Here is a 9,522-nt window from a genome sequence, read left to right as displayed (position 1 = left end):
TGTGTGCGTGCGTGCGTGTGTGCGTGCGTGTGTGTGTGTGTGTGTGTGTGAAGAGTTAAAACAGGCATAATGAAGTAGCAAAAAGCTGCCTTCATCCCCAGACCCCTGAAACAAGCAATTACGGCTAATTTGTCCTTTTAAGAAGACAAGGAAGCCATTTGTCCTAAAACACACACACATGCACACACACGAACACAATGAGAGAATATTCATGTCTTTACCTCCCCCTCCACAAACACTTAAGGGCTAATTATTGTTATTAGCATCATGCTTGAAATCCCTCCACAAGGACATGTCAGCATACTTCAACATCTGTATACTTCTTTCCGTTCATCAAAGAATTGAGAAAGATGGGGCGAGAGGAGGGAAGAAGTGACACATAAAAATGTCCTGAGATCACCTTGAAAAGGTCTAATCAAAATGTTCCACACTTCCAACTCGTTTTGTTTCACACACAATGACACCATTTCGCTACAGCAGTAATTGCCTCTCACAAAATATCGGCCTAATATAAACATGAATATTGATTTAGCCATAAGCATAACCATTCCCGTTATGGCTTTGTTATTTGGATTTTTAGTATTATTTCGATTTCAAGGACATTATGGACAAACATGTTTGTTACAATGTGAGCGTATGTTTACCATAAAGCGTGGCGTAGACAATAATTCCTGTTTGAGATCCATGCTATAAGCATGCATGAGGATCAATAAACTGTGGGTTACATATAATGTATTGCAATGGAGCAAAACTACTAAAAAAAGTGTTTCACAGCAGTGTCATTTAACCATATAAACAATACCAAATACAATTAAAAATGGTATTATTCAACCTGCTAGTGTTTAATCTTTTTCCAACTGGTTATAGTGGTGAGTGAAGGGCAGAAATGATGTCCTTGTGGTTCGCATCAGTGATTCATGAATGTCTCATTCACAAAAATTAAAACTGCCATTTTTGAAACCCAGCAACAAAGGAAATGGCTACAAAAAATAGTGCAGTGTTTCTCCGAGTGTGCTGAAAAGCCACAAAACGAGCAGCAGGTATATTCTTGCCTCAAAGTCCACCTTTGTTGTAGCTTTTGTGTCGCATATTAATTATAGCATGGGATGCTTGGATGCGCTGCTATGATGACAACCATGCACATTAGGTAGTACTGGTTTGTAATGGAAAACCAGTCAATCTGAGTTGAGTCGTGGCAATCTTTGGCAAGTTGATCTGAGTAGATATAAGTGGAAATGGGGCTCAAGAGTACCTTCATGGGTAGGCGTTTATAATCACATAAATAATGACTCTACATTAAATTCTTTCCATATGTCTTAGCTCATCATTTTAACTTACAATGCTTTGATTACACTCAGTTGTGGACACGAACACGGGCAGCTATGGACCTGACGGCTGAGTAGTCATTCCTGTTCTACCGTATTTTCACGACCATAAGGCGCACTTAAAAGTCTTAGATTTTCTTCAAAAAGTGCGGCGCGCCCTATAGCGCGGTGCGCCCTATGTGTTGTAAGGAGGACGTAGTAGAGAACACCATGAGAACGTTAAAGGGTGAAGTGTGGGCGTTGATCGTATATACCGGGACAATCGCACATACCTGTATAAAAGAACAGGTATGTGCATTATGCAGGACATCGTTGTTTTAACAACCCTGAAAATGGCAAAGAGACACGCTTACGAAGCACAGTTTAAACTGAAGGCCATCAGCTACGCGGAGGAACATGGAAATCGAGCAGCGGCGAGAGAATTTAAGATTAACGAATCGATGGTTCGCAAATGGAGGAAGCTGGAAAACAAGCTCCGGCAGGTCAAGAAAACGCAGCTGAGTTTCCGCGGACATAAGGCGAGGTGGCCCGAGTTGGAGGAAAGACTCGAGCGGTGGATCATCGAGCAAAGAGCGAGCGGGAGAAGCGTTTCGACGGTCACCATTCGGCTAAAAGCAGTTTCACTAGCTGAAGAGATGAACATTGAACATTTCCAAGGAGGTCCGTCTTGGTGCTTTCGTTTTATGAAACGGTGCCATTTTTCCATCCGGACCAGGACTACGGTAGCGCAGCAACTTCCAGCGGATTATAAGGAAAAGCTGGCCATCTTCTGCTCCTACTGCAGCAAACACATCGGCGACAAAAACATCCAGCCCAGCCACATCACAAACATGGACGAGGTCCCGCTCACTTTTGACATCCCGGTGAGTCACACTGTGGAGAAGAAGGGGACCAGCACGGTAGCGATACGCACAACGGGGTATGAAAAGTCTTCTTTTACTGTTGTGCATGGCTGCCATGCTAATGGACAGAAACTGCCGCCTATGGTGATTTTTAAGCGAAAGACTTTGCCTAAAGAGAAGTTTCCAGCAGAAATCATCATTAAGGCAAATGAAAAGGGCTGGATGGATGAGGAAATGATGAAAGACTGGCTGAGGGAGGTGTATGTAAGGAGACCAGGTGGTTTTTTCCACGCAGTTTCACTAAGAGTGGAAGGCAGTGCCGGGCGAGTTACGCCACAATTTGCCAATGGATTGTAGATGCTTGGGCTAACATGTCTGCTGGCACTGTTGTTCGAGCTTTCGCAAAAGCCGGCATCGTTTCCGAGGAGCCGCACGGCACGGAAAGTGACTCTGACAGTGAAGACAGTGAACCTGGCATGTTTGATGGAGATTTAGCGCAGCTGTTCAATTCAGACACAGAGGATGAGGACTTCGATGGGTTTGATTGATGATAAAAATGTGAGTACCAAACTTTGTTTTGCTCCTGCTTTATTTTCAAATACGCACACTTGTATGCTTGTGTGTTGTTGATGATGACGATTATTGGTAATAAAAATGTGAGTACCAAACTCAGTTTTGCTCCTGCTTTATTTTTAAATATGCACACTTGTATGCTTGTGTGTTGTTGATGATGACGATTACCGGCAATAGAAATGTGAGTAAGGTACCGAATTCAGGTTTGCTCCCGCTTTATTTTTAAACCGGAGAGAAATGTCAATATTAGTTTGTTCCTGATTTTTGGTGCCCACCGGTGATATAAGTTCGATGGTAGATAGGGGGCAGGGTTTAATAAGAATATTTTCTTCTTCCTGCTCCTTTTCACACATGGTTGTTGTGTTTTGTTGACAGAAGATGTGGTTGTTTTGTTTGATTTGTAGTACCAAGTGTGAAATAAATAAAAATGAAATGAAATGAAATGAAATACGCATACGGTACTTGTATGCGCCCTATGGTCCAGTGCGCCTTATGTGTGTGTTAAATACAGTAAGGGCACACATAACTGAGACTGCGCCTTTTAGCACAGTGCGCCTTATGGTCGTGAAAATACTACTTATTTGAAGTCCAGCGCCTGGGGCCCATGCTCAGTTGGTACATTGTTATGTAAATTCTGTGCAGGCAAGTCCAGACAGACCCACATTCTCACTCTCTGACGAAATTTATGTCGCTAAATATAGTCAAGACTTAATGGGGAACGGCAACTTGTATCCACTCATCCATCCATTACTTTTGTCATGACAAGAAGACGTGTATAGTTATAATATAGTGTATAATACTGTCCTACATCCCATCATGTTACCAATATAATTTGGGGAAAAAGGGCCGTGTAGATATGTAGTGTTGAGGTCAGGCTGATTGTGCCCTAGGTTTCTCTGGAACACCCAGGCCAGCAACCACATATGGTGTGTTGAACCCAACGTGAAGCAGAGCTGCTCCTTGAGTTACTTGTTGCTTGACATTCATCCTTATCAGTCAAGAGGAGAACCACCTCCTACAACTGGTAGCTGGATGAATGCAATCAAAAAGTATATTCCATATTTTGGTTACTTTTGTCCTAGACCTCTCCTTTTTCAGATCTCTAGATGAAAGCAATGGGTAATTATTTATATCCTCAGCTGCCTTCAAATTGTGACAATAAAATCATCCTCCATTTCTGATAGTCAGTGGTGTCAGGAGAATCCACAGTCTGTGGAAGAATCTCAGTCAATAGCCTTTCCCAACAAAGCAGGGTAAATGCAAATTTGCCTCAGTTCACATGGCAAATTTGCATTTACGCATTTATTCAAAAACCTAAATTTGTGTCAATTTAGGTTTTTGAATAGACTTCAGTTTACATTTAGTCTGAACACCGCGCATGTGGCTTTACGTTTTACATTTTGGTTTTATCGTTTTAAATCATTTCTGTGAAGACGGTGATGCACAAACAGAGTAGCTGTTATAATAATACCTGTGGCTTTCTCCTTTAAATATAAGAAATACTATCAATATTGAGCTCACCATGGGTGTGTTTATCTTTGCTATTATTCCAAAACACAGTGAATGGGTTTAACCACTTGACCGGTTGTCCTTTTTTTTGTAGTGGCCACAAATATGTGCTGCTGAATCGACACCGACACTCACACTGTGACACACAAAATTAACTGTCTTGCTCTCAACTCTAATGCATCTGTCATATCAGGGGTAAGCCCCTTTGATCTCTCTCTCCCGCTCTTTCTGACAGCTGGCTTGCTGCTCACTGGTCCTAAATGAATTGATATTTCTTCTGGCCACTTGAATTTGTCACTTGACTTCTCTGTGTAATCTTCACTCCTTTAGTGGCTGTTGTGTCTGCTCATGTGCATGTGCTTAGAAACCTGGGCGACACAGTTCTATGTTTTGGATGAAAACCCGTGGCTAATAGAGTCGCTGACTGTCAGGCCACCAGGTCAGACAAAATGCCTGGAGAAGGCCTTCATGATGAACCTGTCAAAGGTGATCTCATTTTTCCTTCAAACACAACAATGGAATGTAATCGCCTGCAGAAGCATGACTAACACAGTGGAAGAGAATTCAAAATTCACTGGCAGCAGAGACTTTGACTCTGTGTGTGATTGTTCGCATGCAGCTGCACTATATTTAAATAGGCAAGTTTAAGCTGACTTACAATGTGAACTTGGCACGCAGTAAAACTTTGTGATTCGTTTGACACATACGGGTGAGACACTGTAGGCATTTCACATTTGCTTGTCTTGATCTTTATGTACCCTTGGCTGCTACATGTCTCGTTCATTGTACCAAATTAATTCTGTGCACCCAATTCAATGAGAAATGATTAAAATATAACTTCAATCCATTCTCCATCAGTGTAGAATATGGCTGAGAGTCATATATAGAGTCAGACCTAGAGGATTATGCTTATAGAGAAGTTTTTGGGTAATTGAGTTCTTAGAAGGTTCTTAAGTGCCTCGTGCTGCCACCAAATACGTTCACAGAGACCCAGATTACAGACCAAGCTCCTAGCCTATATTCTTTCTGTTGTGATGGAGCATGTCATCAATAAAGCCCAGTGCAGTCACTTTCTATCTATTCTACCTTGGATATTGCCATTGCCACAAATTTCCCACGTGTGGGACTAATAAAGGTTATCTTATCTTATCTTATCTTATCTTATCTGTGCTTATGCTACACTATACGGATGCCAGGAGGAATGCCAGGACAGATTTTTTGAGTTCATCCTTCTGCAGTCAGCTACAGCTGAGTCTGTTGGTACTGCTGTAAAAGAGCATCTTGCTACCATCCTTCCTGAAGATCAGAAGAGTAAGCTCATCTGCCAGGTGTATGGCGGAGGCCGTAATGAGGGATGATGCTGCAGGTGTTCAGAGAAAGATCCAGGACAAATACCCAATGCCCACCACATCCACTGCTGTCCATATCGGCTCATTCTAACAATGTAACAGGCCACATAGCCAAAATGAGAACCTTTTTTTTCCTCACCTGGGTGGATTTTCCTTTGTTTCTGATCACCAAAGTGTACTGCTGCTCTCAGTAAAGTAGTTGCCCATGGACCACCAACACCTAGCAGCACTGGATGTAACTATCACAGTTTTGCCATCTGTACATCGAAGACCTTACCTGCTGTTTTGAGAACAACCCTGACCCTGGTGGCTTTTACCCCATTGCTATCAGTCAAGAACTTTTCCCACGAAGCTGAAATACACAGATTTTAAATTCTTCCTGAAACCTTTTAACAATATCTTGCTACATGTGGACCTTGTGTATGCCAAACTCCAAAAGAAGGACATAGTTTCAGTTCACATGGGGAGAACCCAACAGTATTCCTTATTTTCCAGTTATCATGATTATTATATTTATTTTTCTATTTTTTATCTGAGCCACAGGTGCGTAACCACAATCAAGATGTGTGCCTTATCAGACTTCCTTCTCAGACGTAATTGTTTCAGTTTATTCTTTCATGAAATGCTCCTTTTTGGCTTTAGCTTTGTGTATTGGATGCATACCTGTAGCTGGTTGTTGAGGGGTTTGATCCTCTCTTCTACATTGTTTGCCATCTCCCTCCATTCTTCCTCTTTCTTCATCATATTCATATTTTCTAGCTCATGAACTTTTCTCCTCACTCTTCTACTCTTTGAGCTCCTCTTTGAGGGTTTCCCCTATAAATTTGCAGATGCTGTTTCAGTGTTCTTCCCTACAATTCATTTTGTTTTCTTTTATAAGCGGGACGTCCGATTGGGCTCTATTTTAAGCTCTCCTATTTCTCAGGGATCTTTGAAGTTGTTTGTTTTGTTTGAATTTTTCAACAGCCTAGCCTACAGACTTCTTTTCTATGCCTCTCTTCAGGCAGGACAGTCTGCAGATTTGTTTTGGTTTGTCCACAGCAGCTGGCCAATACAGATTTTAGCCCCCAAAGGCAGCATTAGTCTGCACTGGCACAAATGCCTAAGTAATAAAACTGAGAAATGTAGTACACTGTTTAAGAAAAACACATCCAGTATCCAATATTGTGACATTTCACATTAAAATAACACAATCTGTAATATTTTTTCGTAACACCACTGTTTTCTTTAACAAACAGCAAAGGAACATTTGAAAAACACAAATGTTCAAGCAGTATTTTTAAAAGTTCTTGCAAATGAAATTTACATTTCTTACCAAAAGCAGTGATCTGATTGGTCAGATCTGTTTATTTGGATCCAAAAAGTAGAGACTGTTTCGAAAAATAAATGCCGCAAATTAGTTTTTAAATTTTGCAGTCAGCATGAACAGGGACTAGAAAGAGAGCACATTTCTCCTTCTCTTCAGTGGCTCCCTGTTAAATCCAGAATCAAATTTACAAATTCAAGGTCTTGAATAATCAGACCCCATTCTATCTTAAAGACCTCATAGTACCATATCACTAAAGCACCACACTCTCAGACTGCTGGCTTACTTGTGGTTCCTAGGATATTAAGTAAAAAAGTAGAATGGGAATCACTGTATTATTGTAGGGTCTTTACTTTAGAATACAAAGCGCCTTGAGGCAACTATTGTGGGTTGGTTTCTAAATAAATAAAACTGAATTGAATTGACGAATGGGTGAGTCCAAGAAAAGGCAACAAGATTGCAAGTTTGTTGCACACGGGCACGACAATTTTAGTTGTGCCTCAGGCTCCAACCACTGTCTTCACTAGTGTGACTGTACCATAAGAGTGAAGCTTATCTCACATTGAACTGTTAAAGTGAAGTCACAGAGTGTGTTGAGTGACAAGGAGTGTTAAGCAGCTCAACATGATACAGTAGCTCTATGTAAATTATCTTTATGTGTCCCAACTCTAATGGTTAAAGTTATTCTACATCTTAATAACAAATGCTGGCAATGCGTAAAAAAATATGTGAATATAATGTGAATATAGGAATGTGACTGTGGTTCACTTTGCTCTCTGCATACAAAAAGCAATGTTTTTAAATATAGATATATTATAATATGTATCGTAATTGTCGGGCTATAAGCCGCTACTTTTTGCACAAGCTTTGAACCCTGCGGCTTTTAGTCAGGTGCGGCTTTTCTATGGATTGTCCATGATTTTTGGCATATCGTAAGACGATTTGTTTTATTTGTTCCGCTGTTGTACAGCACTACGTTGCCTGGCGGAAGGGCATGTGATCAGACACACAGTATCGGGATTCAAGAGTGGTATGTTGGTCACATGTCCATCCGCCAGGCAACATAGTGCCGTACAAGTAGCGCGAAAAACAAACTTCAAAGTAGCGCTACGCGTTCAGCAGGTGGCGTGGATGATGAGCGGCGATAAACCACCCGAGATTGGGTACATAGCCCCAAGTGTGATAGGAGAAGGATCGTTGAGTGCGAGAGGAACTGACCTGAAAAATAGGATCATGGCCAAGCTTGAAACCTGGATCCCCTGTAGCCGGTTACCAAGATTACGTGAAGTACCCTCAGAAGGTCTGCTAGATGATGTTAATGCAGCACTACGGGCAATACCTACAACCACGATTACCGACACTAACAAGCTGATCTACAATACGGCAGCAGTGATCAGTGAGATGCTTGGCTACAAGTTGAACAGCCACAAGGGGCAGTACCCTCCATGGAGAAGGAGGCTAGAGGGCAAGATCAAAGTAGCACGGAGAGAGGTTAGCCAACTAACGGAGTTGCAGAAAGGTGCGACGAATAAGGTGCCTAAGAAATACAGCAAGCTGTCCATACCTGAGGCCTTGGAAACTGCCAAGCAAAGACTCACAGCCTTGGCCAGCCGCTTGAGGAGGTACACCAGAGAGATAGAAGGCAGGAGAATAAACCAGCTGTTCTCCACAGAACCAGCAAAGGTGTACTCTCAGTGGCAAGGGAACAATAAGAGAACAGCACCACCAAGGCTGGAGACGGAGCAATACTGGAAGAGCATATGGGAGAAGGATGCAACCCATAACGGCAATGCTCAGTGGCTAGAGGATCTGAGGGCAGACCACAGCGACCTCCCTGAACAGGGTCCAGTAACCATCACAGTGGCAGATATCCAAGAAAGGGTCTCCAGTATGAAGAGTTGGACAGCACCAGGGCCCGACATGGTTCACGCCTACTGGCTGAAGAAGCTAACTGCACTCCACGAGCGTCTGGCAGCACAAATGAACCAGCTGCTAGTTAACGAGAGACACCCGGAATGGCTAACTGAAGGCCGGACGGTCCTGATCCCCAAGGACCCCAAGAAGGGACCGGTCCCCTCCAACTACCGACCAATAACCTGCCTCAGTACTACATGGAAGCTCCTGTCAGGCATCATATCGGCTAAGATGAACAGGCACATGGGTCAATACATGAGCGGGACACAGAAAGGAATTGGCAAGAATACCAGAGGCGCAAAACACCAGCTACTGGTAGACAGAACAATCAGCCGAGACTGCAAGACCAGACTGACCAACCTGTGCACTGCCTGGATTGATTACAAGAAGGCCTATGACTCAATGCCCCACAGCTGGATACTGGAATGCCTAGAATTGTACAAGATCAATGGGACCCTAAGAGCCTTCATCAGGAACTCAATGGGGATGTGGCGTACAACACTAGAGGCCAACTCCAAGCCCATAGCACAAGTCACCATCAAGTGCGGGATCTACCAAGGAGATGCTCTGTCCCCACTGCTGTTCTGCATAGGCCTGAACCCCCTCAGTGAGATCATTAACAAGACTGGCTACGGATACCGACTACGGAACGGAGCAGTTGTCAGCCACCTCCTGTACATGGATGACATCAAGCTGTATGCCAA

This window comes from Mchenga conophoros, linkage group LG18 (assembly GCF_057382185.1).
Source record: "Mchenga conophoros isolate Kocher_MC1m ecotype Shallow Benthic linkage group LG18, M_conophoros_male_GT1.1, whole genome shotgun sequence".
NCBI lineage: Eukaryota > Metazoa > Chordata > Actinopteri > Cichliformes > Cichlidae > Mchenga > Mchenga conophoros.
Note: the sequence above shows the minus strand (reverse complement) of the source record.